The sequence below is a fragment of the Loxodonta africana genome, chromosome 2 (assembly GCF_030014295.1).
Source record: "Loxodonta africana isolate mLoxAfr1 chromosome 2, mLoxAfr1.hap2, whole genome shotgun sequence".
NCBI lineage: Eukaryota > Metazoa > Chordata > Mammalia > Proboscidea > Elephantidae > Loxodonta > Loxodonta africana.
In genome coordinates, this window is record NC_087343.1 from 197,491,852 (window position 1) to 197,511,437 (window position 19,586).

Consider the following 19,586-nt stretch of genomic DNA (forward strand, 5'->3'; position numbering starts at 1 on the left):
CTGGGTGGTGCAAACGGTTAACATGCTCTGCTGCTAACCAAAAGGTTGCTGGTTCGAGTTCACCGAGAGGCCTGGCAATCTGCTTCCAAACCATCAGCCCCTGAAAACCTATGGAGCACAGTTCTGCGCTGACACATATGGGTCACCAGGAGTTGGAGTTAAGTCTGCAGCAGCTGGTTTTCACAGCAGGTAGTGTCTGGTGGTCTAGAGAGCAAGGACGAGGAGGCATCCCAATCTTCGGCAAGTCACTTACCTTCCCGCTTCTATACGAGTGACTGTAACTACTGCATCCACCTCGGAGGTATGGAGGGTGAGTTTCAGACTCCAGGGCAAGGGAGGACACAGGCAAATGACTTGATGAAAAATGATTTGATGAAGCCAGTGCATGGCCTGCTGCTGTCTGTCCTGTGTGGGCCTGTTCCCAGAGCACCAAGGAGCAGGTCTGTCCTAGCTGTGCTAGATGTCTTCCGCCTGAGCAGACAGCACCAGGCCATTGTGACTCCCTCTACTCTTACCCCCAGGGCCCCTGACTGGAAATATATCCCCCTTCATCATGGCTTTGCCCAAAGCTTACTTCTCTCTAATCTTCCGATACTCACAATAGTCACAGTGCATCTGTCGGCAGTGTTTTCCAGCCCGACTGGAGGAAAGCTTGCTTTTCTGGATTGTGCTGCCAGCCTCATGAACAGTTTGGCCTGCCACCTCGGCTATCTATGAGACCAGCCTGGACAGGCTAGAGGAGGGACGCTCAGGCTGGGGAGCTGAAGGTCCTGGGATCAAACCCCGGCTCTGAAAATAACCCTAGTTCTCAGGAAACTCACTTAACCCCTTGAAAGCCTGCTTTCCTCATTTTTAAAGAAGGGAGCCACCACTCATCTGTCCGTTTGTTGTACTGTGGTGGGTTGTGTGTTACTGTGATGCTCCAAGCTATGCCACTGGTATTTACCCATAACGGACAGGTTTACCCATAACGGACAGGTTTTAGTGGAGCTTCCAGACTAAGACAGGCTAGGAAGAAAGGCCTGGTGATGTACCTCCAAAAATCAGCCAATGAAAACACTATGGATCACGGAATGTTGTCCAGTGTAGTACTGGAGGAGGATCTGCTAGGTTGGAAAAAAAAAAAAAGGCACTCAAAAAAACACAGTGACCACATCAATGGACTCAAGCATGCCAACGATCGTCAAGATGCGTAGGACCAGAAAACTCTTCATTCTGTTGTACGTGGGGCTGTCGTGAGTCGGAATCAACTCACTGGCAACTAACAACACAAGAAGGAGAACATTAGCACCCACCACAAGGAGTGTTGAGTTTTAAACAAGGCGACACACGCGTGGGGAGTGGCTGAGATTTGCTCACGCCACTGCTTAGAGGTGCAAAGAAAGTATAATCAAGTGAATCTTCACAAGTCACGGGGCGGTGCGGGGGTGTCAGTACTTTAGCTTGGCGTCTCAATCTCTCCTGGTTTAAACAGTCTCTTCTGAGTTCCTTTCAAAGGTCAACTTTGAATCGGGGATGATTTGAACAGTTTCTTTGAATGACAGTCGCAGATAAATGTTCTATCATTCGATGGAAATGGCATCATAGCCCACTCCTTGCAGAAACGGCGTCATGGCCCATTCCTTGTGGAAATGGCGTCGTAGCCCACTTTTTGCGCTCCTCTCCAAAATGCCATCTGAACATGTATGCGTGTGTGGTGCGGTGGTACTTAGGTGACCCTGTGAAGGGCCAGGTATCCACTGGAGGACCTTGGGTCCATACCACTCTCTGCAGGAAGGTCTGGTTCCTTCTGGCCTTGGACAAAGGACCACTACAGGGTGACTGGTCCCATCTGGCCATTAGGCCACTGCTGGAGTCTTTGGTTTCAGCAATTTGCCTGTGACCACAAAGGCCATGCATCTTGTGTCCCAGCTCCCCCCCCCCCGCCGCCCCAGCCAGGCCTCCCCTGGCCCCTCGACAATTCCATGTTCTCCTCTGGGACATGAGGGAACTTCTGTGTCCCTGCATGCCTCTTGCCCGGGTCCTGGGAAGCCAGGAGCCCTGCCTTCCCTCTGTCCTTACTGCCTGTTGCTCTTGCACCGTGCCGTGGAAGGCTTGGGCACACATACTCAGGGAGACACACCAGTAGAGGCCCGAGGTTCTTAGGACTCCCCCCATCGTGGTTTCATGCTGAAAATGAAGCAAACAGGACACTTGCCTCTGCCCTACCTGCTATCTCTCTGCCTCTCTTTTCCTCCTCCTTGTGGTGGGGGTGGGGGGCAGGTAAGTGCAGCACAGGAGGGGACATCCTGGACTCCCCCAAATTCCCTTCTTCTTGCCTGGGTGTGCCACCTGCACCAAGCAAGGGGCAAGGTGGGCAAACCCCACCTTTATTGCTAATTGCATGGCAAGAATCAGCATGAATCCAATTCCCACCTGGAAATTGATCCAGGCTTCACCTTCCCACATCTCCATGGCCTTCAGCACCAGCCTCTTCGTGTGGCACTTCTTCTCTGACCCTAATCACTAAGAGTTAGGCCAGACTTCATCCCCAACCATCTAGGGCCAGGTCACTGGGTACCAGCCGGAGGCTCAGGAGTCTGCACGACTTCCTGTACTGCAGACCAGCCCCTCTCTCTAGCCACCTGGGGCTAGGTCACAAACTAGAAGGACTGTCCTTCTTCATCGACTGCCCGTGCAGCTTTTCTTTGGCACCCAGAGCTGAGTCTTCACAAATCGTCTGCCTGTGCACCCTTCCTCTGAATTAGCCACCCGAGCCAGGTCAGAGTCTCACTGCCCCTTGTGAGTTCATTAACTCTCTAGACGAGATCACAAAATTCACAGAAACTATTACCTATACTTGGAGCTGTGTTGGCACAGTGGTTAAGAGCTTGGCTGCTAACCAAAAAGTTGGCAGTTCGAATCCACCTGCCACTTCTTGCAAACCCTAGAGGACAGTTTCATTCTGTCCTATAGGGTCGCTGTGAGTCAGAATCAACTCAACGGCAACCGTGTATTACCCACTAATTATAACCAGAGATGATACAAGTGTTACCAGAGACTGGCCTTGGTTCTTGTCTTCGGTGTGGGAAAGAATTCAAACACTGAGACAAACAGTGCCAAGTGAGCAGAGGTTTATTAGCAGAGGGTTAGTAGTGAAAGTACACTTGACTAGGAAGCTTCAAGCAGGCTACTCAGGTAGGGAAAGAATCTGAGTGCTCCATAGTAGTTTTATTAGGGTTTTATACCCTTTTTGTTTCTCTATCTGTCTCTATTAACATTTAAAAGCCAGGACAAGACCCCCCTATGAATGCTATTTCCTTGGCTTACGGTTTAATTACCAAGTTAGAGATCTTATCAAGTTAGGGACTTTATCAAGTTAAGGACTTTATCAAATCAAAGACCCCTGTAAAGATCATTTCCTTGGCTTAAAGTTTAACTATGTAGGTACCATCTTATTGAGGAGTGTCACTGCCCCCGTCTCTTCCTTTGTAGGGATTGTCTTATTGAGGAATGTCATCACCCCCTGCCTCTTCCTCTTCCCGAGTGCAAGCTCTCCCCCTTCCCCTTATACAAGCAAAGAGATGCATCATGCAAGGTCTGGGAGAGGTCCCAGCATGAGGCTTCCGCTATCCCCAGGGACGTGCCACTCTCTCCCCTGCATGGATGGTCTTGCCAATCCAGGAAGCCGCACTGCTTCCGTATTCAAGGTCTCTTACAACAATGCATAGTCATAATTGGTGCCTGCCTGGGTTATCTAGTACTGCTATAACAGAAATACCACAAGTGGGTGGCTTTAACAAACAGAAGTTTATTCTCTCACAGTTTAGGAGGCTAAAAGTTCAAATTCAGCACCAGCTCCAGGGGTAGTAGGCTTACTCTGTCGGCTCTGGGGAAAGGTCCTTGTCTCTTCTGAGCTTCTGCTCCTGGGCAATCTTCCTGTGGCCTGGTATCTTTCTTTCCCCATCTCTGCTCTCTCAATTGCTTGTTTAATCTGTTCTATATTAAAAGAGATTGATTTAAGACATACCCTACACTAAGCCTGTCTTATTAACATAACAAAGAAAACCCATTCCCAAATGGTTAGGATTTACAACACATTTTGGGGGACACAATACAACCCATAACAGTGCCTCACTGCATCATGCCTCCCTCCCTTCCTGATGCCTTTTGCCAAGTGCTAGGGACTCCCAATTCATTTGCACACATTTAAATGCTACCCAGCTGTTTTAGAAAAACAAAGACACTTTGGTTGCTGGCAAATTCCAAGGGTTATTTTTAGGAGCCAGAGACAAAAGGCCAAATTGATTTCATTGTCCCACATGGGGAGCCTTTCAGGGATCTCTCTATACCACAGAAGAAACTTTTAAGTCCTGGCCCATTGGTCTTCCAACAAGGCGCTCACTGTGGTAGTCACTGGGGTGCTCACCAAGGATCTCCAGCCCTCTGCCCCAGTAAATGGATGATTTCTTTTATGAGGATCAGCACAAAGCTATTCCTATGAGGAGGAAGTGTTTCAACTTCTCCGAAATACTGTACCACTCCATCGTCTCTAACATCAACTATTCCCCTCTCGCCTCTGTACTCACCCTCTCATCTTTGGGTTCTGTAATTCACTGCAAAGTCTCACAGAACTCACAAACTGTACCAAGGGAATAGCTTACACGGTTGTGAAGGCTGGCAAGTCCCAAATCAGCGGGTCAGGCACAGGCTTCTCCTGACTCATGTGGGCACCAGGCTGATGAACCCAAATCGACAGGTCAGACCACAAGCTGCTGGCTGCAGAAGCTGGTGAATCAGGTTAGATGATAGGCTGCTAGCCCATGGGGCTGTGGAAGCTGGTGAATCCCAGAATCGGCAGATCTGATGGCAGGCCGCTGGCTCAAGTCCCAAGAACCAGGCAGCATCCAGGTGCAGAGAGAGAGAGAGACAGCCCCACCAGGGCAACCACATATATACCTTGGATGCAGGTCACACCCCAGGGAAGGGCATAACCTGAGTAAGGGTGGGACTTGAGTCACGCCCTCCTGCAAGGCTGTGACTTGAGATATACCCCACACTAATCTTGCCTCATTAACATATAGGGATTTGGATTTACCACACATAAAATAAAAAAAAATGGAGGATGATTAAGATAATACATCAGATCACAAAATGGAGGACAACCATACAATACTGGGAATCATGGCCTAGCCAAGTTGACACATAGTCCCAACCTCACAGGTTCCACATACCTTATCTGCATAGTCACACTCAATCATCGTGTGTGAGTCACAAAGACCATAGCTAGAAGGACCACATTAAGTAATTCATTGCACCACACCCAGACACACAGTGGGAAGTACACTTCCTGCCCCCTTGTGGTGGGGTGGGCCATGTGATCCTTTCTGGCCAATGAGTTGTAAAGGGAAATCGTGCGTGTTTTGCTCTGGCAGGAGCATGAGCAAAATATGTGTCACTTCCCTTGTCAACTGAGAGTGCCACCTCGATCCACAACAGATGAGAAGTGTGAGTGAAAAAGGAACCTTTGCTGTTATAAGGCACTTAAACTTTGGATTGTTTGTTATTGCAGAATAGCCTAGATGATTCTGACTGATACACCTTTGTAGCTGCTAAACAAAGTTTTAAAAAACTACGTGAGCCCTCTTGCAGGCTTTTAATTTTTACTGTATTTTTAAATTGTTGCAGGGGATGTGCTTGCCCAGGTATTGTAAATAATGATGTTTAAAATGAAAAAAATTTTTACATCAGTCTCTTAGATGTATCCAATGAAAACTAAATGTTGAAACAATTTTTTATCCACTATCATCAATTTTTTTTAAATCCATGAACAACCTCTTCTTCAACATTAGGAAATTTTACATTTTATCCTTTTCTCCTTAAACTCACGTGTCCATCCTACTTCCTCCGCGTATCTTTGCCAAAGGTAACATTTCTTATGCTTTAAAGTCTTTTATTGACTATGGTACCACAGTTAGCCACAACCAAAAAAAGGTAAGTAAATTGAAATTTTAAAATTTATTTTTTTTCCTCAGGACCATAAAGTTCTTAAGTGTTAAGCATTTCTTCTGGATTGAGCTAATATAAATATTATACAATTGATCTAAACAACATAAATATATTATAAATTGTGACAAATAATTCTTAAACAGAAAGCAAATTTTTATTGGAAATGCAGCCTGCTAAAACTCGTCCTGCTAATTTATCTGGGGCTTGGGGCTAGCACATTATTTTTCATAGTATAAGATAGAAAATATTAATCATTTCATAAGATGAAATAAGGTGAAGATTGTAATCAGAATAAACGCTCCATGGTATGATTTAATAAAACGGGTCTGACTTCTTTCTTGAATAACATGCAGAATCTGAAAGAAATCTCATAAAAATATTACCACTTTCTATTAAGGGTAATGAAAAAAATTGGAAACATAGTGGTAATGTTTGCACAAGATGGTGAGCATAATTAGTGTCAATGAATTGTACACACAAAAATGGTTAAAATGGCGAATGTTTTTTTATATATATTCTACCACAATAAAATTTAAATATATATATAACATTTAACTTAATTATCAATTTTAATATTTAATTATATATATTTATATGATGTCCCTGGATGGTACAAACAGTTAACATGCTTGGCTGCTAACTGAATGATTGGAGATTTGAGTCCACCCAGAGGCACTCAGAAGAAAGGCCTGGCAATCTACGTCTGAAAAGTCAGCCACTGAAAACTGTACAGAACACAGTTCTACTCCGACACACATGGGGTCGCCATGAGTCAGAACTGACTTGATGGCAACTGGTCTGGACTGGAGATATAGAGACAGAGAAAGTTTCAGCCAATGTGTCTTGAACATGCTGGTAATCCCAGCAAACGTGCCAGCTCCATCGCCAACCTCTACTACTTTGGCTGTTTGAGGGCTTGTCCTCTGAGCCGAGGATGCACCCACCTGTGCTCTCAGCTCTGCTCCTGGGGGAGCTCCCGTGTGAATGATATGTTCTTAGACAAAAGGGGAGGAAGAAAGGTAAAGCAGTCAACTATACTCCACCTCCCACGTATCTGCCTTCAGAACTTCCCCACAGGCTGAAGTTCCACACTTTCCCCTTAAAAGAAGTGTGTGCAAGACAGCAAAAGTGAGGAAGCGCCGTGAAGCCGCTGAGTAATCATTACAGCCGGTTCCCCCTCCACACCTGGAGCAACTCCATAGAGAGATCAGGGGTGGGCTTCATGTGGGAGACGAGAAACTGTCACCTCAGAGGCTGACTAACTTAGGAAAAACACATGGAAGTTGAGATTCTGGAAACTGAGGTTCTGGAAACTGATCCCCTTAAAACTATCCATGTGACTGGAATGTAATCCCAGTTATACAATATCCAATATAATTCGAATATTTTCTGGCACTCATGGCTCAGTTTTTTACAAGATTGTTTTCAGATTCCATGCAGTAGTAGATAAAGTAGTAAAACAAAGTAATAAAGAACTAAAGAGATTTTCAAAATCCTCCTCTCTTTCAACACAGTTGGCGCTCAGTTCTTGTCTGGAGTAAACGCTTTGCATTCTAGCAGTAACACCAGGGCAAAGCAAGCCTTTGGTAGGAGGTAACATCTAAGGGAATGAAAAGGAAAAAAAAATCACAATGACACAATTCAGAAATCTTGTCCCCATTATACCTGTAAAGTGTTTGGCTTACTGATCGGCAAGTGTTGCTGTTGTTAGGTGCCACTGAGTCGGTTCCAACTCACAGTGACCCTATGTACAACAGAACGAAACACTGCCCAGTCCTGCACCATCCTCACAATCGTTGGTATGCTTGAGCCTATTGTTCCAGTCACTGTGTCAATCCATCTTGTTGATAGTCTTCCTCTTTTTCACTGACCCTCTACTTTACCAAGTATGATGTCCTTGCCCAGGGACTGGTCCCTCCTACTAACATGCCCAAAGTACGTGAGACAAAGTCTCAACATCCTTGCTTCTAAGAAGCATTCTGGCTATACTTCTTCCAAGATGGATTTGTTCATTCTTCTGGCAGTTCAGGGTATATTCAATATTCATCACCAACACCATAATTCAAGGCGTCAATTCTTCAGTCTCACTTATTCATTGTCCAGCTTTCACATGCATATGAGGCGACTGAAAATACCATGGCTTGGTTCTGGTGCACCTTAGACCTTAATCTCCAAATAGCAATGGTAAGCACTAAATCTACCACCCATCTGTCAATTTGTAGTGCTGTAGTGGCTTGCGTGTTGTTGTGATGCTGGAAGCTATGCCACCGGTATTTCAAATACCAGCAAGGTCACCCATGGTGGACAGGTTTCAGAGAACCTTCCAGACTAAGACAGACTAGGAAGAAAGGCCTGGGGATCTGCTTCCAAAAATGAGCCAATAGAATTTTTTTTATTGTGCTTTAAGTGAAAGTTTACAAATCTAGTCAGTCTCTCATAAAAAAATTTATATACACTTTGCTATATACTCCTAATTGCTCTCCCCTAATGAGACAGCACACTTCTTCCCTCCACTCTCTCTTTTCGTGTCCATTTGGCCAGCTTCTGAGCCCCTCTGCCCTCTCATCTCCCCTCCAGACGAGAGATGCCAACATAGTCTCATGTGTCTACTTGATCCAAGAAGCTCACTCTTCACCAGTATCACTTTCTATCCCACAGTCTAGTCCGATCCCTGTCTGAAGAGTTGACTTTGGGAATGGTTCTTATCTTGGGCTAACAGATGGTCTGGGGACCATGACCCCGGGGGTCCTTCTAGTCTCAGTCAGACCATTAAGTCTGGTCTTTTTATGAGAATTTGAGGTCTGCATCCCACTGCTCTCCTGCTCCCTCAGGGGTTCTCTGTTGTGTTTCCTGTCAGGGCAGTCATTGGTTGTGGCCGGGCACCATGTAGTTCTGGTCTCAGGCTGATGTAGTAGCTGCGGGAAATTTTATGGATCACAACAGAACATTGTCCAACTTGCTTGCTTTGGACATGTTATCAGAAGGGATCAATCGTTAGAGGAGGACATCATGTTTGGTGAAGTAGAGGGCCAGTGAGGGAAAGGGAGGCCCTCAGTGAGATGGATTGGCACAATAACTGCAATGATGGACTCAAACATGCAGGCAATTGTGAGGATGACACAGGACTGGGCAACATTCCTTTCTGGTATACATTAAGGTCACCATGAATCAGAGTCAACTTGACAGCAGCTATCTATCTAGTTAAAAAAAAAAAGGCAGAAAACCCAAAAACCCACTGCTGTCAAGTCAATTCCAACTCATAGTGACCCTGTAGGACAGAGTAGAACTGCCCAGTAGAGTTTCCAAGGAGCGCCTGGCAGATTTGAACTGCCGACCTTTTTGATTAGTAGCACTTAACCACTACGCCACCAGGGTTTCCATCTAAGCACTAAGTAAAAGAGAGCCTTTAAAACCAACATATCTCACACGAATGAGGTTCAAATGCCATCGCAAGGGTTTGCTAACCTGGCTGGAAGAGTGGTTGTTTCTCCACATCCTGGTGTAGAGTTGCCGCTGCTGAGCTAACATGATAAGGCTCTCAACTGGAGCCTTCTGTCACCCACTTGTGAACCATGCATACACCACATGCTACCCTGGACTGCCCCGGTGTCTGCTCTGTCATCTAACTGCTCAAATATGCCACTGCAGCTGTTTACAATAGCAAAAAGATGGAAGCAACCAAGGTACCCATCAACGGATAAATGGATAAATAAATTATGGTGTATTCACACAATGGAATACTACGCACCGATAAAGAATGGTGAGGAATCTGTGAAACATTTCATAACATGGAGGAACCTGGGAGGCATTAGGCTGAGTGAAATTAGTCAGTTGCAAAAGGACAAACATTGTATAAAACCACTATTATAAGATCTTGAGAAATAGTGTAAACTAAGAAGAACACATTCTTTCGTGGTTACGAGAGGGCGGAGGGAAGGAGGGTGGGAGAGTGGCATTCACTAATTAGATAGTAGATAAGAGCTACTTTAGGTGAAGGGGAAGACAGCACACAATACAGGGGAGGTCAGCACAATTGGACTAAATCAAAAGCAAAGAAGTTTCCTGAATAAACTGAATGCTTTAAAGGCCAGCATAGTAGGGGCAGGGGTCTGGAGACCATGGTTTCAGGGGACATCTAAGTCAACTGGCTAATAAAAGCTATTAAGAAAACATTCTGCATCCCTCTTTGAAGAGTGGCATCTGGGGTCTTAAATGCTAGCAAGCAGCCATCTAAGATGCATCAATTGGTCTCCACCCACCTGGATCAAAGGAGAATAAAGAATACCAAGGACACAAGGCGATTATGAGCCTAAGGGACAGAAAGGGCCACATGAACCAGAGACTCCATCATCCTGAGATCAGAAGAACTAGATGGTGCCCGGCCACAACCGATAACTGCCCCGACAGGGAACACAACAGAGAACCCCTGAGGGAGCAGGAGAGCAGTGGAATGCAGACCCCAAATTCTCACAAGAACAGACTTAATGGTCTGACTGATACTAGAAGGACCCTGGTGGTCATGGCCCCCAGACCTTCTGTTGGCCCAGCACAGGAACCTTTCCCGAAGCCAACTCTTCAGACATAGATTGGACTGGCCAATGGGTTGGAGAGGGGTGCTGGTGAGGAGTGAGCTTCTTGGATGAGGTGGACACTTGAGACTATGTTGGCATCTCCTGCCTGGAGGGGAGATGAGAGGGTGGAGGGGGTTAGAAGCTGGCGAAATGGACATGAAAAGAGATAGTGGAGGGAGAGAGCGGGCTGTCTTATTAGGGGGAGAGTAATTGGGAGTGTGTAGCAAGGTGTATATGGGTTTTTGTGAGAGAGACTGACTTGATTTGTAAACTTTCTCTTAAAGCACAAGAAAAATTACATTAAAAAAAAAAAAAAAAAGATGCCACTGCGGGCTTTGGAGCTGTGAGATGGAGGTGGAGAGTCCATGGTGGGTGTGCCTGGGAGGCTGCCTGTTATCCAGGTGACCTCTCAGTTCCACCCTTCCCAGGCGGGTGCTGAGAGCTGGCAAAGAATCAAACAAAAACCAAACCTGTTGCTGTTGAGTTGATTATGACTCACGGTGACCCTGCTGCTTCTCCAGAAAGGTCTGGAGAGCAAGACCTGTATGTGCTAATCCTCTGATAACCAGCAGGGGACAGAACACAAGATTTGGTATCAGGCTGACCTGGGGGCACCTGCACAGCCCTACCCTGGCTTTCAGAGTCCCCTCAGCTGCTCACTGAACAGCTCGGCCTTCAGGGTCTTCATCCACACAAGGCGATGAGCCTTCCTTATAGCATAAATGTTTAAACGCTTACCTACTAACCAAAACATTGGAGGTTTGAGTCCACCCAGGACACCTCAGAAGAAAGGCCTGGCAATCGATTTTCAAAAAGTCAGCCACTGGAAAACTTATGGAGCACAGTTCTTCTCTGACACACATGGGGTCACCAGAGTTGAAGCTGATGTGATGGCAACTGGTTTGGGGTTTTTTGCATGATTATCAAGGTGAAGAACTGAGACATCATGGAGAGTCCCTGCCCTGCTCATCCTAGCTGCCACTGACAGGTGTCCCTCCCTAGGCTCCGTGCCCTCCCCCCAGGTGTCTTATAACCCAGCACATGTTGGGGCCGCCTCTTCTCATACCTGATTCCATCCTCACCTCCATCTGAAGAGCTACCTTTTGATTGTCTCCACGTGATCCAGTCACGACTGTCCCCAGTTAAGACATCTGTGCAATATTTAGGGGCAACCACCAGGACTCGAACTTCATCCGTCTTGATTATGCAAACTCTGCCATTTCCACGGCCCCATAACTCTGAATCATGGGAAAGACACAGACTCCATAAATGCAGGTATATCTTCCAGATAAACCTGGAGGGAAGTAGAAGGAACCAATGTTTGATGATAGAAAATTTGTAGTTTGTAATAAACATGCTATAACAAGATCTGCAGCAAAGACTGTCTGGCAGGGAGTGCTGCCTACTCAGCCGACACGAGTGGGGGCTGTTTTCACAGCCTGACTCAGCTCCAAGTGCATACATACTTATTAAAGGAGCCATGGTGGCACAATGGTTAAACACTCAGCTGCTAACCTACCAGGCACTTTGTGGATAAAAAAAGACCTGGAGATCTGCTCCCAAAAAGATTATAACCTAGGAAACCCTATGGGGCAATTCTACTACGTCCAATAGGGCTGCTATCCATTGGAATCGACTCCACAGCACCCGGCAACAATGGGTGGCACAAATGGTTTGTGCTCGACTGCTAATCTAAAGGTTAGCAGTTCCAACCCACTGAGCAGTACCGCTGAAGAAAGACCTGGTGATCTGCTTCCGTTAAGATCACACCAGAACTGACTTGACAACTAACAATAACAACAAAAAAAAACAAACCAAACCCACTGCTATCAAGTTGATTCCAAGTTGTTTCTGACCCTAAGGACAGAGCAGAACTGCCCCACAGGGTTTCCAAGGCTGTATTCTTTACAGAAGCATGCCACCACATCTCTCCTCCTCGGAAGGGCTGGTGGGTTCAAACCGGTGACCTTTCAGTTAACAGCCAAGCTCTTCAACCGTTGCAACATCAGAGCTTCTTAACTAACAGTAACAACATACTTATTAAAACGTTTGCTTGCTGTAAGCCGTCCCAGAGAGTTTGTGCAAATAAAAGCCTTCTTTAAAATTACAAGAAAGCACAGGTCTCGACCTACAATATAAACACATACTGGTTTCAAAAATACACCACCAAAGCCACTTTCACAACAAACCTACTAAGCAAAAGTCAGGGTTTCTGAACAGTTCTTTTTTTCCTTAGAAAATTAAGGGTGTAAAGACAGAGTACTTGGATGCAAAATCACTTAAGTGTGTGGGCATGTTACTAATAAAAAATATAATTAGGTTCATTTTTGTTCTATTTGTATTTGATTTTGAGTGTGCTTTTTGCTCTTACTTGGTTTAACTTTACTTCTTGAATGTAAAACATTTTCACAATTCAAGAGACAAAAGTCTCACCCTGCTTCCTCTCCTAAAGTACACAACAGCAGCTGCCTTCAGGAGCCCTCCCACAGCCACTGCACAGGCCTCCACCCTGTCAGTCTCAGGCTTGTTCTTTCACTTCTCCCTGTCCCCAAGTCCTCAGGGCAGTGCTGACCTCCTCCCGGCCCAGACCTCACCGTCAGCTGCTTCCTGGTGCCACCCCACACTCTAAATGCCAGGCTCCTGCCAGGGCACCATATGGCATCAGAGCCCCTTGAGATCGTTTGGCATGGCCTCTGCATCTCATTGTTGGGAAATGGGGACGTTGGACTTCTGGTCACACAGGCAGGACCAGAACCTAGGCCTTCTGGAGTGGTAAGACCTCTCAGGGGTTCTCACCTTTGCCCAGCTTCTTCTACCAACCAACCAGTGGGCAGGGAGTTTCTCAGGTGTGTTCATCTAAATCCTCCTAATAACACTGTGGGAAAGATCCTTTCCTGAGGAAGACACAGAGGCTTGAAAAGGCTAAAAGACCTGACTGGTCTGACCCAAAACCAGTTACCCTCAACTAGATTCTGACTCATGGCAACCCCATGCGTGTCAGAAAACTGCTCCACAGGGCTTTTCAGTGACTGATTTTTTTTCTCCCAGTAGATTGCTAAGTCTTTCCTCCAAGGTACCTCTGGGTAGATTCAAACCTCCAACCTTTCTGTTAGCAACGGAGCACATTAACCGTTTGCACCAATACAGGGACTCCAGGTCTGGCCCAAAGCCCTTGCTTTTTACACCGCCCCTTGAGAAAAATACTATCTTGCCCCTCCCGACAATCCATTTTCATCCCAAGTTACCCATTTGTACCGGGGGCAGCAACAGCAGTCTTTCGGGCCTCAGGCCAGCAGTGTAGGAGATATTTTTTAGCCCTTCCTTCTTCACCCCAGTGTCCAGTCTGTGGGCACAGAACCCATTCCTGGAGGGCTGGAGGAACCATGAAGGGCAACCAGTTCAGCTGCCCACACAATGCCTGGATTGCTTCTGAATGGTCATCGTGAAGCTATTGCCCAGGCTCGGCGTAAACACTGCACCCCATCTCCATGCCAGGGCTTCGCCACTTCCTGACATTTCCTGTTACATCTTGAAACAGTCCTGATGTTTAAAAGTCTCCCTTAGGTGAGCTGAAATCTGCTTCCCTGTTGTTCTACCACTTTGTTTTTTCCTGGGGCTTCACAGATCACAGCTGGCCCCTCCCCCATCTTAGCCCTTTGGAAATGAGAAGGCCATGATCTTGCCTTTCAGAGAATAAATATCCTCTCTTCCTTCAGCTGGTCTCCATATGACATGGTTTCAAATCATTAACTAGTCTAGCCCCTCCTCAGGACATGCTTGTGTCAGTCATCTACTGCTGCTATAACAAAAATACCACAAGCTGATGGCTTTAACAAAGAGAAATTTATTTTCTCACATTCTAGTAGGTTACATGTCCAAATTCAGGGTGTCAGCTCCAGGGGAGGGCTTTCTCACTCTGTAGGCTCTGGAGGAAGGTCCTTGTCCTCAATCTTCCCCTGGTTGAGGAGCTTCTCAGGCGCAGGGACCCCGTGTTCAAAGGATGCGCTCTGCTCCTGGTGCTGCTGTCTTGATGGTATGAGGTACCCAACTCTCTGCTTGCTTCCCTTTCCTTTTATCTCTTGAGAGATAAAAGGTGGCATAGGCCACACCCCAGGGAAACTCCGTTTACCTTGGATCAGGGAGGTGACCTGAGTAAGGGGTGGTGTCAAATTCCCAACCTAATCCTCTCAACATAAAATTACAACCACAAAATGGAGGACAACCACACAATACTGGGAATCATGGCCTAACCAATTTGACACATATTTTGCGGGGGGACACAATTCAATCCATGACAATGCTCCAAACCAAAAAACCAAACCCATTGCTGTCAAGTCAATTTCAACTCATAGCGACCGTATGGGACAGAGCAGAACTGCATCATAGGGTTTCCAAGGAGCAGTTGGTGGATTCGAATTGCTGACCTTTTGTTGACCTTTTGGTTAGCAGCAGAGCTCTTAACGCTGCACCACCAGGGCTCCAGACATGCTCCAAACCCAGTGCCATCGAGTCGATTCCGACTCATAGCGACCCTACAGGACAGAGTAGAACTGCCCCATAGAGTTTCCAAGGAGCGCCTGGCGGATTCGAACTGCCGACCCTTTGTTTAGCAGCCGTAGCACTTAACCACTATGCCACTAGGGTTTGGTTCAGATATGCTCCAGTTTGTCTACATCAGGTGTTACAAACTAAGTGTCCATGTGGGCCAAGCAAGTAGCTTCAGTGAATAAGGCGGGAGGAGTACAATAGGGAGTGACGAATCAGCCTGAGAACAAAAGAACTAGATGGTGCCTGGCTACCACCAGTGCCAGCCCTGACAGTGAACACAACAGAGAGTCCCTGACGGTGTGGTGCAGAACTCAAATTCTCGTAAAAAGACTGGACTTAATGGTCTGACTGAGACTAGAGGAATCCCTGAAGCCATGACCCCCGAATGCTCTGTTAACCCAGAACTAAAACCCACTGAAGCCAACTCTTCAGACAAAGATTAGACTGGACTATAAAACATAAAATAATACTCAAGAAGAGCGTGCTTCTTAGTTCAAGCAGATACATGAGACCAAATGAGCGGCTCCTGTCTGGAGGCAAGAAGAGAAGGCAGGAAAGGACAGAAGCTCGCTGGAGGGACACGAGAAACCAGGGGTAGAAAGGGGGAGTCTGCTGTCACATTTTAGGGATTGCAACTAGAGTCACATAACAATATGTGTATAAAATTTTTGTATAAGAAATTAACTTGAGCTGTAAACTTTCACCTAAAGCACTTTAAAAAAAAAAAGGGAGTGGCGGAGACTGTGGTGAAAAGCAGAGTATGTACTCGGTCTGCAGAAAGCAGCCATTTTAGTTTTAGTCAATTGTCACCACACAGAAGTGAGGCCTAGCACTGCCAGATTTTCTCATTTTTAAATAGAAACAGGAAATCTGGATTTTTATTTAAAATGTCCTTATTTTTTAAGTGGGTAATTAATGGGAAAAAAAAAAACACTATATGAGTCAAGACTGTGCAGATAAACAAAAACCTATGGGTACCAGTATGCAAGCCCTGGTCTACAGGCATCTTAGAATGTGCCTCCTACAAGTAGAGGTGACACTTCAGAGGTGGTGGCTGACCTGTCACCTACCTCCAGACTCTGTCCCAGAGGTGGTGGTCATTCCTCCCCTGTAAATGTCCACTCTTTCAGGTCTGTATCTTCTCCCACCAGGACCATGCTGCAATCTCCTGACCAGCTAGCAGTGTCTCCTTCCTCAGCCCCTCCTCCTCTCCACTGCCCAGTGCATCCTCCTGAACACCTTCTCACCTGGGCACCTGCCCTCAGGCCAACTGTGGCCAGATCTCACTCAGCCAGGCCTTGGCTGGACCTGGGGAGAGCCTATGGGCCAGTGTCTGGGGTCATGTACCCCCTTGGCTTCTCCCCTCTCCTCTGATAGAACTGGGGCCCTCTTCTCTTGCCCACTCCTCCACGGCTTTGCTCAAGCCAAGCCGCCCTCTAGGAATGCCTTCCTCCTCTCCTGCTGACATCTTACCCAGGCTCTGGCTTAGCTCCTCTCTGAAGCCTTCTCCGGTGGTATCAGCCTTCCATGGTTTCTCCCTCTTTGTGCAATACCACACAGCTGTCAGATGAAGTGATCTGTGTCAAGTGCTCAGAGAAATACCTGACATACAGGAAGTGCTCAATAAATGTTGTTAGCTGTGGAGTCCAGTCACCCTTGACTCATGGCGACCCCATGCACAATGGAACAAAACACTGCCCAGTCCACTGCTATCCCCATGATGGGCTGGGAATTGGACCATTTTTTCCATTGGCTAATTTCTGGAAGCAGACAACCAGGCCTTTCTTCCTGGTCTGTCTTAGCCTGGAAGCTCTACTGAAACCTGTCCAGCATCACAGCAACACGCACACCCTCACTTGCAAACAAGTGCCGGTTGCTGGGAACCAAACCCAGGTCTCCTGCAGGGAAGGTAAGAATTTTACCAGTGAACTACCACTGCCTCACTAAATAAACATCAACTCTTACTATTACTATCCCATTTGGCCCTGAAACCACCTGCTGTCTCCTGCTCCCTTTCACATTTGCTAATCCTATATTTCCAGCTAAATCGTGAGGCAGAAAGGACCCTTTGGGTGAGGACAAGCAGGCTTCAGGCTGCGTTCCACCTCTTTCTTCTTTGAAACTTGGTAAAGTCATATAACCTCTCTCTGCTTCTGTTTCTGAGTCTGTAAAATGGAGCTAAGGATTCCCTCTTCTCTGGGCTATGAGAATAATCAGGTGAGACAAGTATCTGCGAAATCTGTGTAAACTGGGAAGGCGAAGAAATGCTGTGAGAACAACAGTTTCCGGAGGAGGAAAATCCAGGCTGCCGATTGCTGGGCTAGAGGGAGGGTGGTTCTGTCTTTGATCAGACCTGTTCACTTATCCAACAAATCCTTCTTGGGCAGCTACTTTGTGCCAGATACCGTGCAAAGGTACTGCAAAGAAGAAGCCCCTGCCCTGGGAGTAAAGGCAGCCAAATATGTTGTTGAACCATTTCTAAATCTCTCTCCACCAGCCCCCTCAGCTCCAACTCCCGGCTGCTCTTGGTGCAAGCCAGGCAGACCCTTCTCACCCTCACCTAATACTGCCCTTAGCTTAGCTTTCTAGTGCTGCTGTAATGGAAATACCACAGGTGGGTGGCTTTAAAGAACAGAAATTTATTTTCTCACGGTTCTGGAGGCTAAAAGTCCAAATCAGTGTCCCAGCCTTGTCAATTGTAGGTAGTCCTGGGTGTTGCTTGTAGATGATCCTCACGTGGCGTCATCCCCCACCCCACCCCATCCCGTGAGTGCTCCTGTGTCTGTCTAATCTGTTCTGTTTAAGCTCAGACGCAATTAGATTTAAACCCACCTTAGGATCTAATAATAAACATAACAAAGCAAATCCTATTTCCAAACAGGATCACATCCGCAGGTATAGGGTTAGGATTCCAACATATATTGGGAAGGGACACAAATCAATCCATAGCACCCATGCCTCCTGGCTTTCCCTCCTCAACTCTGCCCACTCCAGTCAATCCTCTCACTGTTGCCCGAATGATCTTTCCACAACACAGTCATTCACTCACTCATTCATTCATTACACAATAGTTTATTCTGTTAATTATCAAGCATTAGCACTGCTCTGGAAACAAAACAGACCAAAATCCCTGCCCTCCTGAGTTTTACAGATGGCGTTATGTAACTTCTCTGCTTTAACAACTCCACTGCCTTCCAATTACTTAGAGTCAAGTCTTGAGGTCGGCCTTCAGGACTGTTCATAATCCTGGTCCACCCCACTTTGCGCCCCGCCCTTCCCATTCCAGAAGATACGCTCCTTTGGGTTCCAGGTGGACCACACCCCCTCAGACAAAATACCCTTGCACAGATTTGTTTTCTCTGTGGAAAACTTCTTCTCTTCCAAACTTTTGTTAGCTCCCATCAAGTTGGCCCCAACACATGGCAACCCCAGGATTGGACCGTTGTGATCCATACGGTTTCCACTGGCTGATTTTCACAAGTGGATTTCCAGGTCTTTCTTTCTAGTCTGTCTTAGTCTGGAAGCTCCACTGAAACCTGTTCAGTATCATAGCAACACGCAACCCTCCACAGACGCTGGGCCAAGAATCGAACCTGGGTATCCTGCATGGAGTGTGAGAATTCTACCACTGAGTCACCTCTGCCCTGTCTCTTCCAAACTAGAGGCAGTTGAATGATTTCCCCTTAGGGAAATCTGTTCTCAGCCCTGCCCAAGCCTGGGTCAAAGGCCTCATCTCCTTATGAGCTCTGCCCACGGCTCGAAAAAGTCATTTTCCTTGTTATTTCCCTAACACCTCCATGGGAAATGCTCAGCCACTGTGTGTGTTTAGAAAGTAGCTGGTACCAGTACCAATACCAGTTGCTGTTGAGTCAATACCTACTCATGGCGACCCCATGTGCTCTATAAGGTTTTCAATGGCTGATTTTTCCGAAGTAGATCACCACGCCTTTCTTCTGAAGCATCTCTGGGCAGACTCAAACCTCCAACCTTTTGGTTAGCAGCTGAGCATGTTAATCATTTGCACTACCCAGGGAATCCAAATAGCTGATAGGGAGTATCAACGGTTGGGTGGATGGCCAGAGGAGAGAAGCAAGGAGCACTTTCCCACAGGGAGAAGTCCGGGAGCACATTTGGCCTGGTCCCGGATGGATAAGTAGGATATGACCACAGGAGTATGGGACATGCTTACGTACCATCCGGTGATCCACATGCCAGGAGAGGAAGGCGAGAAAAGGGAAGGAACAGGGAAAGAGGGTGGGAAAGTGGAATTGTCGCCAGAGTGGGAAAGGCCTTGAATGTCCAGCTAGGCGATCTGGCCCTAGTAGGCCAGGGGTCAAAAGCTCAGAGGGGACAGTCCAGGTTATGTAGATGAATGAGGCCTGGACGCCAAGAAGAGGATGCCTAACTTCTGATGACGGGGTCAGGTGGAAAATTGGACTGGGGTTGCAAGAGCTTCACATTTTTTAAGAGGAGCCAGAA

General features: G+C 46.8%; 1 long non-coding RNA gene across 6 annotated transcripts; it reads right to left on the reverse strand.

The window, feature by feature from the left end:
- Positions 1–1,961: 1,961 nt before the first annotated feature.
- Positions 1,962–15,180, reverse strand: LOC135230382 (uncharacterized). 6 transcript variants are annotated; one of them, XR_010321034.1, is made up of 4 exons: positions 12,079–15,166; positions 11,642–11,853; positions 4,644–7,588; positions 1,962–3,978 (listed from the first exon to the last, which is right to left on the reverse strand). It is a non-coding gene; the product is annotated as an uncharacterized LOC135230382 (long non-coding RNA). The 6 variants fall into 6 exon arrangements; XR_010321033.1 differs by having other exon boundaries at positions 1,962–7,588; positions 11,660–11,853; positions 12,079–15,180; XR_010321032.1 differs by having other exon boundaries at positions 1,962–7,588; positions 11,626–11,853; positions 12,079–15,180.
- Between the last annotated feature and the right edge of the window lie 4,406 nt (positions 15,181–19,586).